This window comes from Pleurodeles waltl, chromosome 8 (assembly GCF_031143425.1).
Source record: "Pleurodeles waltl isolate 20211129_DDA chromosome 8, aPleWal1.hap1.20221129, whole genome shotgun sequence".
Lineage (NCBI taxonomy): Eukaryota > Metazoa > Chordata > Amphibia > Caudata > Salamandridae > Pleurodeles > Pleurodeles waltl.
In genome coordinates, this window is record NC_090447.1 from 107,688,585 (window position 1) to 107,704,262 (window position 15,678).

The window sequence follows — 15,678 nt, forward strand, 5'->3', positions numbered from 1 at the left end:
ATTTGCCTTTTGAGGAAGAGGAATCCTCTCCCTGTTCAGAACCTACACCAGATGAGCTGCCAGCAGACACTGCTGAGCTTTTGGGTGCAGGGGGGGCTGCTAGGGAAGAGCTGAGTGTGGCACAGCAGATCTGTCCCACACCAGAGGGTTTAAGACAGCAAGCTGTCAAACAGCAGAATGGGGATATCACTGATAGCCAAAAGTATATTGGGAAGATAACCTCCTCTATACTGAGTCAAGGGACCCTAAGCCTGGATCAGAGAGGGGAGTGGTCATCCCTTTGCAGTATAGGGAGTTTCTTCTGACTTTGGCTTATGATATTCCTTTGGCTGGGCATTTGGGCCAAAGTAAGACTTGGGACAGACTGGTTCCATTGTTTCATTGGCCTCACATGTCAGAGGACACTAAGGAGTTTTGTCGCTCCTTTGTGACCTGCCAAGCCAGTGGCAACACTGGTGGCACACATAAGGCCCCCTTAATCCCACTTCCAGTGGTTGGGGTGCCCTTTGGGAAGATAGGTATTGACGTTGTTGGCCCCTTGACCCTCCAACAGCTTCAGGCAATAGATTTATACTTGGGATAGTGGACCATGCCACTAGGTATCCTGAAGCTATACCCTTAAGGACCACAGCAGCTCCTGCAGTGGCAAAAACCCTCCTGAGAATCTTTTCCAGAGTGGGTTTCCCTAAGGAAGTGGTGTCAGACAGAGGTAGTAACTTCATGTCTGTGTACCTCAAAGCTATGTGGAAGGAGTGTGGTTTAACTTACAAGTTCACTATTCATTATCATCCCCAGGCAAATGGTCTGGTTGAGAGGTTTAATAAAACTCTCAAAGGCATGATCATGGGACTCCCTGAAACACTCTTGAGGAGATGGGATGTCCTGTTGCCATGCCTCCTTTTTGCTCATAGGGAGGCACCCCAGAAAGGAGTGGGCTTCATCCCCTTTGAACTCCTCTTTGGACACCCTGTAAGAGGTCCCCTTGCTTTTGTGAAGGATGGTTGGGAACAACCTTTAAAAGCTCCCAAGCAAGACATTGTAGATTATGTACTTGGCCTCAGATCTAGGATGACTGAGTACATGACAAAGGCCAGTAAAAACCTTCAGGCCAGCCAAGAGCTCCAAAAGCAATGACATGACCAGAAGGATGTCCTAACTCAGTACCACCCAGGACAGAAGGTGTGGGTATTGGAGCCTGTGTCACCAAGAGCACTACAGGACAAATGGAGTGGACCCCATCTCATTGTGGAGAAAAAAGGTGAGGTCACCCATTTGGTAGACCTGGGCAATGCCAGAGGTCCCCTTAGGGTGCATCATGTCAATCACCTGAAACCTTATTATGACAGGGCTGACTTAACCCTGCTCATGGCCACTGATGAGGAGCAGAAAGGAGTAAGTGGCCCTCTTCCTGACCTCTTCTCCACCACTGAAGCTTATGGCTTAGTGGAGGGAGTTGTGTTAGCAGATTGTCTTACTGCTGAGCAGAAGGACAACTGCATACATCTCCTAGATCAGTTCTCTGACCTCTTCTTACTGATTCCAGATACAACTACCTGGTGTGAGCACACAATCTACACTGGAGAGAGTTTACCTGTCAAACGTAAGATTTATAGGCAGCCTGACCATGTCAGAGATTGCATTAAACAAGAGGTACAGAAAATGTTAGATCTGGGACTAATTGAACCTTCTGAAAGTCCCTGGGCTAGCCCAATAGTACTTGCCCCCAAACCTCACCGTAAGGAAATTAGGTTTTGTGTGGACTATAGGAGTCTCAATTAAGTAACCAAAACTGGTGCTCACCCTATACCCAGGGCAGATGAGCGGATAGATACACTAGCTTCTGCCAAGTATCTAAGCACTTTTGACTTAACTGCAGGTTATTGGCAGATTAAGTTGTCAGAAGATGCTAAACCTAAAACATCATTTTCAACCATTGTCCACTGTTATGCCCTTTGAGTTGAAAAAAGCACCTGCCACTTTTCAGAGGTTGGTGAATACAGTCCTCCAAGCATTGGAAGCCTTTAGTGCAGCATATCTAGATGATGTAGCTGTCTTTAGCTCCACCTGGGATGATTACCTGGTCTACCTGTGTAAGGTTTTGGAGGCCCAACAAAAGGCAGGCCTCACTATCAAGGCTTCAAAGTGCCAGATAGGGAAGGGAAAAGTGGCTTATCTAGTCCACCTGGTAGGTGGAGAACAGATTGCACCACTGCAGGGGAAGATCCAAACCATTATGAATGGGCTCCCGCTACAACTCAAACCCAGGTGAGAGCCTTCTTAGGCCTCACAGGGTACTATAGGAGGTTCATTAAAAATAATGGCACTATAACTGCCCCTCTTAATGACCTCACATTTAAAAATATGCCTAAAAAGGTATTATGGACAGCTAGCTGTCAAAAGGCTTTTGATGAGCTCAAACAGGCCATATGCTCTACACCTGTCCAAAAAGCCCTTGTTACTCCAAGAAATTCATAGTTCAAACTGATGCTTCTGAATTAGGGGTAGGGGCAGTTCTGTCACAGCTTAACACTGAGGGCCAGGATCAACCTGTTGTTTTTATCAGCAGGAGGTTGACTCCCAGAGAAAAGCGTTGGTCTGGCATAGAGAGGGAGGCCTTTGCTGTGGTCTGGGCCCTACAAAAGTTGAGACCATACCTCTTTAGTACTCACTTTATTGTTCAGACAGGCCACAAACCTCTTTTATGGCCTAAACAAATGAAAGGTGAAAACCCTAAATTGTTGAGGTGGTCCATCTCCCTACAGGGAATGGACTATACTGTGGAACATAGACCTGGGAGTGCCCACTCCAATGCAGATGGACTCTCCAGATATTTCCACTTAGACAATGAAGACTCCTCTTGGCAAGGTTGGCCTTATTGTCCCTCATTTGGGGGGGGGGTTGTGTAGGAAAGTACCATCTTGCCTGGCATGTTACCCCCATTTTTACATGTATAAAGTTTGTTTTTGCCAGTCTCACTGGGATCCTGCTAGCCAGGACCCCAGTGCGCATAGTTTGTGGCCTGAATGTGTATACCTGTGTAGTGACTAACTGTGTCACTGAGGCTCTGCTAATCAGAACCTCAGTGCTTATGCTCTCTCTGCCTTTAAAATTGTCACTATAGGCTAGTGACCACTTTTACCAATTCTAATTGGCACACTGGAACACCCTTATAATTCCCTAGTATATGGTATCTAGGTACCCAGGGTATTGGGGTTCCAGGAGATCCCTATGGGCTGCAGCATTTCTTTTGCCACCCATAGGGAGTTCAGACAAACCTTACACAGGACTGCCACTGCAGCCTGAGTGAAATAACGCACACGTCATTTCACAGCCATTTTCACTGCACTTAAGTAACTTATAAGTCACCTATATGTCTAACCATCACTTGCTGAAGGTTAGGTGCAAAGTTACTAAGTGTGAGGGCACCCTTGCACTAGCAAAGGTGCCCCCACATAGTTCAGGGCCATTTCCCCGGACCTTGTGAGTGCGGGGGCACCATTACACGCGTGCACTACATATAGGTCAATACCTATATGTAGCTTCACAATGGTAACTCCGAATATGGCCATGTAACATGTCTAAGATCATGGAATTGCCCCCCTGCCAAATCTGGTATTGGGGTGCTAATTCCATGCATCCCCGGGGCTCCACTATGGACCCTGGGTACTGCCAAACCAGCTCTCTGGGTTTTTCTCTGCAGCTACCGCTGCTGCCACCCCACGGGCAGGGTTCTGCCCTCCTGGGGTCTAGACAGCCCAGTCCCAGTAAGGCAGAACAAAGTATTTCCTTTGAGGCAGCCATTTTGCACCTTCATCCGGGGTTTAGTGGGCGCCTGCCCCCCCGGACACTTTCACGACTCTTGGACTTGGTCCCCTTCCTTTGCAGGTCCTCAGGTCCAGGAATCTGTCTTCAGTGCTTTGCAGTCTGTTGTGGTCATTGCAAAATCCTTTATCACAACTTTAGTGTGTTTCTGGGGAAATAGTAGTACTTTACTCCTACTTTCCAGGGTCTTGGGGTGGGGTATCTTGGACACCCTTAGGCCCATATTTATACTTTTTTAGCACCACCTCTGCGCCGCTTTTTCACGTAAAAACAGCGCAAACTTTCCAAAATACAATTGTATTTTACAAGTTTGCGCCGTTTTTGTGTAAAAAAATTACGCATACGTGGCGCTAAAAAAGTATAAATATGGGCCTTAGTGTTTTCTGACACTCCCAGCTGCCATCTACACACTACACTAGCCTAGGGGTCCATTTGTGGTTCTCATTCCACTTTCTTAATATATGGTTTGTGTTGCCCCTAGGCCTATTGCATCCTATTGTATTCTACGGTGTTTGCACTACTTTCTGACTGTTTTACTTACTTGATTTTGGTTTGTGTGTATATTTTGTGTATTTTACTTACCTCCTAAGGGAGTATATCCTCTGAGATATTTTTGGCACATAGTCACTAAAATAAAGTACCTTTATTTTTAGTAACTCTGAGTATTGTCTTTCTTATGATATAGGCCCTCATTTTGAACATGGCGGGCCGAACCGCCATATAATGTACGTGGTGATGGCCGACAGCGACAGCCGTCACCCACCGCCAGGCTCCCGCCGTCAAGCAGCCTGGCGGCAGGTTGAAACATCATCCACCAGGGTAGCTGCGCTACCCTGCAGATTATGTTTCATTTCCCGCCAGCCTTTTCCTGATGGGATATCCCGCCAGGAAAAGTCTGGCGGAGGGGGTGCCCCTGCACTGCCCATGCACTTTCACTTTGCATGGGCAGTGCAGGGGCCCCTGTGCAGAGCCCCGTTGCGCAGGTCACTGCCTGATTTTCGGGCAGTGATCTGCGTGACGGGTGCAACTGCAACTGCCACACAGAGGCATTGACAGCAGCTCCATTTGGAGCCGCAGTCAGTGTCCTGGCCGAGCCTTCCTGTGAGCAGGCGGGTGGAAATAATGTTCCGGGGTTGCTGGCGGTCAGTGTTTTGACCGGCAGCATGAACACGCCGGTTGTTTCCGCCGTGTTCATAATGACCCCGATAGTACCTATATGATATAAGTGGTATAGTAGGAGCTTTGCATGTCTCCTAGTTCAGCCCAAGCTGCTCTGCTATAGCTACCTCTATCAGCCTGAGCTGCTAGAACACTACTAATCTTCTAATAGGGGATAACTGGACCTGGCACAAGGTGTAAGTACAATCAGGTACCCACTATAAGCCAGGCCAGCCTCCTACATTAATGTACATGAGTACAAGAAGCAAGTGCTGACTTTGTTCTCCTTTGATCTCACTGACCAATGGCAGATGACTTAGATCCCAAATGTATGTGTACTGTCATTAAGATGTCCAGACATAACTCACACATTGACATCTGTCACAATTGTGGGTGGTATACCCTTCTGTAGTAACAAAGCCTAACCCTAAGCAAAATGTCAATATCTACGCCAGAATATCAAGGACCATAAACTCTGTATGTGTGAAAGAGTGGACAGAAGTTCAAATGTACCTAAGAAATTTAGGCCAAGGGATTTTCTGTCCTCGCTACCTAGTTATCTTCATAAATTAGTCTACAAGTGGAGATGGGGTACAGTGTAGATGGAGCTGGCAGCCCTAAAGCATGTGTCTATGATCACTCTGTCAAGTGCAGACTTGATAGTCTTAAACTATTGAATGTCATCTGCTGTGTAGCATGGTTTGATTCCACTTAAATGCTTGAATGGGTGTACATGTAAAAACCAGTAAAAATAAAGGTACTTTATTTTAGTGACAATATGCCAAAAGTATCTCAGAGGATTTACTCCCTTAGGAGGTACGTAATATACACAAAATATACACACACAACCAAAATCAGGTAAGTAAACAGTTAGAAAAGTAGTGCAAACACTGTAGAACACAATAAAATGCAATAGGAGAAAATAGGCCTAGGGGCAACACAAACCATATGCTCTAAAAGTGGAATGCAAACCACGAATGAACCCCAGGCCTAGTGTAGTGTGTAGAGGGTTGCTGGGAGTGTAAGAAAATACTAAGGGTGTCCAAGATACCCCACCCCAAGACCCTGAAAAGTAGGAGTAAAGTTACCCTACTACCCCTGAAAGACAGTAAAGTCGAGATGGGGATTCTGCAAAGACAACAACTGACTGCAAGGCACTGAAGACGGATTCCTGGACCTGAGGACCTGCAAAGGAAGGGGACCAAGTCTAAGAGTCACGCAAGTGTCCAGGGGGGGCGGGAGCCCACTAAACCCCGGATGAAGGTGCAAAAGGGCTGCCTCTGGGTGGAAGAAGCCAAAGATTCTGCAACAAAGGATGGTGCCAGGAACTTCTCCTTCAGTCAGAAGATGTCCCACAGCGTGCTGGAGGATGTAGAGTTGTTTCCACGCAGAAAGACAGCAAACAAGCCTTGCTAGCTGCAAGAGTCGCGTTTGAAGGTTTTGGGTGCTGCCAGGGCCCAGGAAAGACCAGGAGGTCGCCCCTTGGAGGAGGAGACAGAGGGGGCACTCAGGAACACAGAGAGCCCATGTAGAAGCAGGCAGCACCTGCAGAAGCACCTGAACAGGCGTTCAGAAGATCTGAGCACAACAGTCGACTCTGCGTTGGCAGGGGGAAGATTCCGTCGACCCACAGGAGATTTCTTCTTGGCTTCCAGTGCAGGGTGAAGGCAGACAGCCCTCAGAGTATGCACCACCAGGAAACAGTCGAGAAAGCCGGCAGGATGAGGCGCTACAATGTTGCTGGTAGTCTTCTTGCTATTTTGTTGCGGTTTTGCAGGCGTCCTGGAGCATTCAGCAGTAGATCCTAGGCAGAAGTCGAAGAGGGACGTGCAGAGGAACTCTGGTGAGCTCTTGCATTCGTTATCTGGTGAGATACCCACAGGAGAGACCCTAAATAGCCCTCAGAGGAGGATTGGCTACAGAGAAAGGTAAGCACCTATCAGGAGGGGTCTCTGACGTCAACTGCTGGTACTGGCCACTCAGAGCTGTCCATTGTGCCCTCACACCTCTGAATCCAAGATGGCAGAGGTCTGGGACACACTGCAGGAGCTCAGGGCACTTCCCCTGGGAGGTGCTGGTTAGGGGAGTGGTCACTCCCCTTTCCTTTGTCCAGTTTCGCGCCAGAGCAGGGCTGGGGGGATCCCTAAACCTGTGTAGACTGGCTTATGCAAGGAGGGCACCATCTGTGCCCTTCAAAGCATTTCCAGAGGCCAGGAGAGGCTACTTCTCCCAGGCCCTTCACACCTATTTCCAAAGGGAGAGGGTGTAATACCCTCTCTCTGAGGAAATCCTTTGATCTGCCTTCCTGGGACTGGGCTTCCTGGGCCCCAGGGGGACAGAAACCTGTCTGAGGGTTGGCAGCAGCGGTAGCTGCAGAGAAAACCCCGGAAAGTTAGTTTGCCAGTACCCGGGCTCTATGCTGGAGACCCGGGGATGCATGGATCATAGGTGACAATTCCATGATCCTAGACATGTTACATGGCCATGTTCGGAGTTACCATGGTGAAGCTACATATAGGTATTGACCTATATGTAGTGCACACGTGTAATGCTGTCTCCGTACCCACAAAGTCCAGGGAAATTGCCCTGAACAATGTGGGGGAACCTTGGCTAAAGCCAGGGTGCCCTCACACTAAGTAACTTTGCACTTAACCTTCACTAAGTGAGGGTTAAACATATAGGTGACTTATAAGTTACTTAAGTGCAGTGGAAAAAATGGCTGTGAAATAACGTGGACGTTATTTCTTTCAGGCAGCAGTGGCAGTCCTGTGTAAGAATTGTATGAGCTCCCAATGGGTGGCAAAAGAAATGCTGAAGCCCATACGGATCTCCTGGAACCCCAATACCCTGGGTACCTAGGTACCATATACTAGGGAATTACCAGTGTGCCAATCAGAATTGGTAAAATCAGTCACTAGCTTGCAGTGACAATTTTAGAAGCAGAGAGAGCATAAACACTGAGGTTCTGGTTAGCAGAGCCTCAGTGATACAGTTAGGCACCACACAGGGAACACATACAGGGCACACTTTAAGAGCACTGGGGTTCTGACTAGCAGGATCCCAGTGACACAGGCAAAAACAAACATAAATACAGTACAAAATGGGGGTAACATGCCAGACAGGATGGTACTTTCCTACAACATTGCCTTGATTTGGACACCAACTACATAATGTTCTAATTTCTTTTTCAGTGGACCCGGCTAGCCAGTAAGACGAGGGAGAGGACTGGGGACTGGGAAGAGCTTCTTGGGTACGATGGTGGGCACTGCCTCTTTCGTCTACGGAAGAAAGGGGGGGTAGGGGGACAAGGAACATCTAGAGGCAGGGAGAGTACGCCCACCCGGTTGAACTCAGCAGACAATAAGCGGGTGGAAACTGTAGAGGGGGACTTGAACAGGACACCTCTGGCCAGGAGGGTGGATGTTGCATCTTCCCTGGAAAGTTGAAAACATAACCTGCCAGAGGTGTCCCCAGAGTGGGAATTTTTTGCACCTGGTCCTGCCTCTGACCCCTTCCTACCACATGGAGCCCCAAGTCCATCGGAGCACCCAACTCCCATCCCTGCCACCATTCACCTCCAAGTGCCTGCCTTAGTTCCACAAGGAGCACACATGTTCCTGTCACCCCACATCCCTCATGTTCTACCTAAACCCCTCCCTGTGTTTTAACCCCTGTGGCTGCATCCCAGGGAGAGATGGTGGCATCTGAGGGTAGCAGGGCCTCTCAGCTCCCAGAGCACATCCGTAAGGAACTGTGTAGGTCCAGAGAGGAGAATGCTTGTGGGTTTGCCACCATCAATGCCACCCTCACTTCCATGGGTGTAGCCATGATGACTGCCCTGTCCCAGTGTCCCTCCTATACCACCCTCCATCTATCTCCCTGTTCTTCCTCCTACTCTTTTCCCCCCCATACCCTTTTAACCCCTGTGTACCTCAGTCCAGTGCAGTGTTAGGTCCTCTAACGGCCAGCCAGGAAGAAGCCACCACTGCAGAGGGTCTGATTGTCATTGAAAGGGAGGATGACCAGAATGACATTTGACTGGACAGTATGTTTTGACTAGACTTTTCCTTTGCCCCTTGTACAAAGACTGATTTCCCTGACTTTCCCTGACTTTTCCTGATGTGTTTTTGTTGTCCAACCCCCTCCATGTCACCTGCCCCTACTCCAGGAAGAATATTATTTGATTTTGTTTCTCCCTTTCCAATGGACGTTTTTTGTTCCCTGTACCATTATATTTATATAAAAAGAAAAAGAAAAAAAAATGTGTGTTGTGTAGTTCATTGTCTGTGCTGGACCCAAAGTATGTAAGTATACATCTGGAGTTGGTTAGCTATGCCTTTCACATGATACATCTGCACACAGATGGTTCTATTGATGAACATGTCTTACCCATACATATGTTACGGTGCTCATGAGGGACCTTGCTTGCATCTTCTCAGGTTTGTTGGTGAGGATCTTTGCGATGTGGCTCATTTCCTGTGGTTCTTAGTTGCCGGTGGGTATGGTTCCTACACAGGGTGGGGGTCTTGCCCTACAGGGCATGTTGGATCCTGTACACTGTGGGGTCTGCCTGGACAGGGGGTGGTGTTCCTTGTGCAGTGTGGGGGTCTGCCTGGGCAGGATGTGTCGGAGCCTGTACAGTGTGGAGATCTGCTAGACAGGGAGTGTTCGACCCTGTACAGTGTGGGGGTCTGCCTGGACAGGGGGTGACAGACGGTGTACAAGGAGAGGACCTAACTGTTCAGTGGGGGGCGTGTGTTAGGGGAGTGTTCCCGTCATGGATTGTTGGGGGCCCTCTGCATGTTGCCTAATCAGGGGCTGGTGGTGAGATAGTGCAGGTAGATGTGTTGGCTCCCCTCTATGCACTGACTGTGAAGGATTTCCCATCATTTTGAGTATCCCCTCCATCATCTTCAGAGCCAATGCATAGTGTCTAGCACTCTCTTCCCTCTGTATGGCCATGATGTCATTCAGCCTCTTCCCCATGTCGTTCCAGGATTTATCCGCCCTCTCCAACACCTCGGTCATTCTGCGCACTGTGGGAGTTGGGGCATGTCCTGTAGTGAGACAGACATGTCAGACAGTATTGCCTCTATGTCACAAATCTCCTGCCTCACATCTGACTGCTGCTGGAAAAAATCTTCATCCCACTCTCCAACATAGATGTCTGCCAGCTCTCTCCACCTGGGACGGTCTCTGATGCAACCAGTAGGTCCACCAGCAGAGGGGGGGGGGTGTCAAGTGGGGAGATTGTGAAGAGTGATTTTGTGCACAGGAGCTACCTACTCCTCACCAGGGCTGGCATGTCCCTCAGATGTGGGGGAGAAGGCCTGGGAGACACTGTCAGAGTAGGAGTGTGTAGGGGAACCAACACGTCTGACCTAGATGTGAAGGCTGTGAAGAGGTGAGGTTTGGGTTGGGGTATGTGGGGATTTGGCAAACCTTTGGGATGTAGGATAAGGCACCATGCCAAACACAGCAGATGTGGATTTTATTGGTGAGCTGCATGGGCCAGCACAGGTGGTCAGGGGATTGGCCTCCACATCACTTGAATTCAGCCCCTGATCTACCTCGTCCTCTACTTCCTCCTCCTGCGCTCTTCTAGCAGGTGACAAGACAGTTTGGAAGAGGAGTTGGTCCTCCCTTTGGATTGCCCGGTGCCCGTCACTGGTAGATGTTCCTTCCTACAAAATCAAGTCTTCGTCGTCACCACCTGTGAGACAGAGGTTGCAATAGGCTAAGTATTTGGCTTACAACATGATGCAATGCAACACAGGGATTGAGTCAAATTATCTTCACATCAACGGATAATACACATGTGACCTGTGTAGGAAAGTAGCCTCTTTCTAGGAAAGTTACTTCCACTTTTTGCCTGTTTGTGAGTGTGTGTCAGTGTGTTTTTACTGTGTCACTGAGATCCTGCTAGCCAGGACTCCAGTGCTCGTAGATAAAAACCTCTATGTCAGTGTGTTTTGCCTGTCTCACTAGGATCCTGCTAGCCAGGACCCCATTGCTCATAGTTTGTGGCCTAATGTGTATGCCTGTGTAGTGCCTAACTGTGTCACAGAGGCTCTGCTAACCAGAACCTCAGTGCTTATGCTCTCTTGCTTTTAGATTTGTCACTGTAGACCAGTGACTTCATTTACCAATTTCAGTTGGCATACTGGACCCCCCATATAAGTCTCTAGTATATGGTACCGAGGTACACAGGGCATTGGGGTTCCAGGAAATCCATATGGGTTGTAGCATTTCTTTTGCCACCCATAGGGAGCTCAAACAAACCCTTAGACAGGACTGCCATTGCAGCCTGCGTGAAATAGTGCACACACTATTTCACAGCCATGTTCACTGCACTTAAGTAACTTATAAGCCACCTACAAGTCTAACCTTCAATTGCTGAAGGTTAGGTGCAAAGTTACTAAGTGTGAGGGCGCCCTTGCACTAGCAAAGGTGCCCCCACATAGTTTAGGGCCATTTCCCTAGACTTTGTGAGTGCGGGGACACCATTACATGCGTGCAATACATAGAGGTCAATATGTAGCTTCATAATGGTAACTCTGAATATTGCCATGTAACATGTCTAAGATCATGGAATTGTCCCCCCATTCCAAATCTTGTATTGGGGAGCCAATTCCATGCTTACCCGGGGCTCCACCATGGACCCACAGTACTGTCAAACCAGCTCTCTGAGGCTTGCACTGCAGCTACAGCTGCTGCCACCTCACAAAGAAGGTTCTGCTCCCCTGGGGTCTGGGCAGCCCAGTCCCAGGAAGGCAGAACAAAGCATTTCCTCTGAGAGCAGGGTGTTACACCCTCTTCCTTTGGAAATAGGTGTTACAGGCTGGGGAGGGCTAGCCTCTCCAAGTCTCTGGAAATGCTTTGAAGGGCACAGATGGTGCCTTCCTTCCATAAACCAGTCTACACCGGTTCAGAGACCCCTTCTCCCCTTCCCTGGTGGGAAACTGGACAAAGGAAAGGGGAGTGAACACTCCCCTGTCCATCACCACCCCAGGGGTGGGGCCAGAGCTCCTCCACTGTGTTCCAGACTTCAGCCATCTTGCTTTGCAAGGTGTGAGGGCACTCTGGAATGCTGTGAGTGGCCAGTGCCAGCAGGTGACGTCAGAGACACCTCCTGATAGGTCCATACCTGATAAGGTAGCCAATCCCCCTCTAGGGCGAGTTAGGGTCTCTCCTGTGGGTTATCTTCAGATTCTGCTTGCAAGTTTCCTTCAGGAATCCTCTGCAACAACTTCAGACACTTCTGACCTCAGATCAACCACAGACTGCTCCAAGAAACACTGTAACTGCAACAAAGTTTCTACAAGAGACACTTTTCTACACCAACCTCAGCTCCAAGTCAGCAACGGCAACAGTTTCCATGGTGTGCATGCTCTGGGGACTCCCTGTCTTCATCCTGCACCAGAAGAACCGAAGAAATCTCCCATAGAGTGACGGAGTCACTCCCCTGCTCCAAGCAAGCGCCTTCCAAGACGACAACCGGTACCCTGGGACTCCTCTCACAATGATGAGCATGCTCCTAAGGACTCAGAGGATAGATATCAGCGGAATAGACTGTCCTGAGGTCCTGCTGACGCAATGTGGAGGAGGTAAGACCTTGCCTTCCCCAAGAACGACAGTATCCCTGTGCACTGTGTCTTTTTTGCCTCCTGAGTCCTCTGTGGACTCTGTGCAAAATTCCATCATGCAATGCCTAGCCCAGGTCCCTAGCACTCCATCCTGTGATGCTCAACTCACTGAGTTGTTCTCCAGCGGCGTGGGACCGTCTTTTGTTGTGCTGCATCAACCGCATTTTGCACCTCCTTTGAACCCGGATCCTGCAGCTTCTGGGGGTGTTGGCTGGCACTCTGAGGGCTTTGTAAAGTGCTGAGAGCCCCCTCTACCTCCTCACACAGAGTTGAAGCCCCTAGGTCCCTCCTGGGTCCACCCAGTGCCATTTTGATGCAAAATGCACTTTTGGCATAGCCAAGGCTTATTGGTGACTTCTGACACAAAATCTCATCTGCATTGATCTTCACGCCAGGGGACATCTTTTGCATCATTGAAAGAAGAGTGGCCAGGGCACACCAGTAGCATGAATCCTGATAATGTTCAAGAATAAATAGAAAGTTCATTCTTGGAACATGATGTGTAGATATTTATTATAAGTGCAGGTAGAAAGTAGAAATCTCAATCAAAAGACTGTGTTGTGCAAAATGACCATGTGTCCAGAGCAGCCAGATGGTGATAAATGGTCAAAGTTACAATAGGATGTTCGAATGTAACAATAAGTCCATACAGCAAAACAGCCAACACGTGTTTCGTCTTCAAGACTTTGTCAAGTCTTCAGATGTATATAAAACATTATATGTAAACACGAAAGGTGTATAGATCAAGCTGCTGGTAGTCATGAGTCCTTGGGAGAAGTCAAATAGTGTTGGCAAATGATGGCCATGATAAGCATCAAGTATTTGTGGAGCGAATAAACCCATGCCGTGCGCGTCGGGGTTTGGCAGAGTATCTTTTGCATCATGCCAGAACCCACTGGCATCTTCCTAGATTGCATTCCTGCACTCTTTGACTAACCGTGGACTCTTCTTTTGCACCCTCTTCTGGGTTTTGCAGGGGCTCCTGTCCTTCCTGGAACTTCTTTCAACTTCTGGAATTGGTCCCCTTCTTTTGCAGGTCTTCAGGTCCAATAATCCAGTGGTTGTTCTTTGCAAACTTGGTTGGCTGCTGCAAAATCCCCAAAATGAGGTGTAGTGTGTCCTAAGGAACCTTGCAGTACTTTACTCCTGCTTTTCTGGGCTCTGGGGTGGGGTAATTTACTTAACGTTACTGTATTCTTAGTCTCCCAGCGATGCTGCACACACTACACTTGTCTAGGGGGGAATTTGTGATTCACATTCCACTTTCTTAGTATATGGTTTGTGTTGCCCCTAGACCCATTTTCTCCCATTGCATTCTATAGCATTTCCTATTGCTTGCATTGTTCTATGACTATTTACTTGTTTAGTTTTGGTGTCTAGTGTATATATTGTGTATAATACTTACCTCCAGAAGGAGTATTGCCTCTAAGATATTTTTGCTACTGTGTCAGCCAAATAAATACCTTTATTTTTGGTAACACTGAGTATTGTCCTTACTTGTGTATAAGTACTGTGTAACTGTAAGTGGTATTACATGAGCTTAGCATGTCTCCTAGTTCAGCCTAAGCTGCTCTGCTATAGCTACCTCTATCAGCCTAAGCTGCTAGAACACTACTACTTCACTAATAAGGGGTAACTGGACCTGGTATAAGGTGTAAGTACCCAAGGTACCCACTACAAACCAGGCCAGCCTCCTACAACCTGTTTTGTGTACCCCTACATATGATCCCTCACAGTGTGGTATTGAGGTGTTCGATGCAGATGTGAAGTGCAAAAACAAACTCACCAGGTCCAAACACAGGTCTGTGTGGTATTGAGATCTCCCTAGATTTCAGCTGCTGGACCGGGCTCCTTGAGTGTGTAGCACAAGAGCTGCTCTGTGTGATCCAGCAGCTTTGGAAAGAAGTGACACCATGGTTGATGTTCTGAATGCATCATATGTGTTGATGCACACCTGACACACACATCACTGATCTTGTTGGGTACATTTTACACACCAACTACATGAGTAATGGTAAAATGTCAATAACTGCTCATCCCCTTCCACAAAGATTTGATTCTTGTTCATGGTTAGGGTACCAATGGATTACAGCACTATATGGCACACTAACCGGACAGATGGGTGGCAATGGGTTTGACTGCTGCAGCCAGGATGTCTCCTAAATCCCTTGATGTATCACTGCAGTAGTCGTGGCAGCAGCTGTAATGTAACAAATGTATCTATTACTGAGTGCAAAGGATGAGGGTGATGATTCTACTTGCTCATGTCAGAGGCATGGACCAGTGATCTACAAGATACAGGCAGTCCTCATATTAACCCGGTATCACAATTACAGGCAATGATGTATTTAGCAGTTACTGAGAGCTATAGGATGGAAATAACTAGGGTGTCATGCACTGGTTACCTTTGAACACATCTACATCTTAATTGGCAACATGCATCCTATGTATGATGTGGTATTTGCTCATTTGTAAAGGAATCTTCAAGAACATGCTGAGCTGGTTAATCTTTGCACATCAGATATACACAATTATCAACCAATGTATGGTTAACATTTATTCAAACCCCACCCCCAACAGGACAACATTACTAATTTTAGACTGTGAGGTCAGCCATTTCTGCTCTACACTTCTCCTTTGTCCTGTGTTTGCAATGTACGGTCATGTACAGCACACAACCTGTAGTTCTCTGTTCAGGGTTCACTCATTTACGATCATGGTGGCAAAGTGAAAAAAAATCAATTTCTTGGATCTGGCAATTTTGTCCAGTGGAAAAGCTGGGCTGATAGCCACCTTTACTGTTTTCATCTTGTGCAGTTCAACCACTAGATGTCTAGGCTTCCCCTCCTCTACGTCCAACTTGCAAGCCACTCCCAAAATGCAAGCCTGCTGGTATCAATACACCTCTCACTAACATCATTACTTTAGCTGTTGTTTCCTGGCATTTTGTCAGAAAGTATCTATTTCATGAACTTAGAAACAGGTTTTGACTCACCCTCTCAACGATGGACTTGGAGACAAATTTATGAGCCCACACTTTGTGCAACTCCAG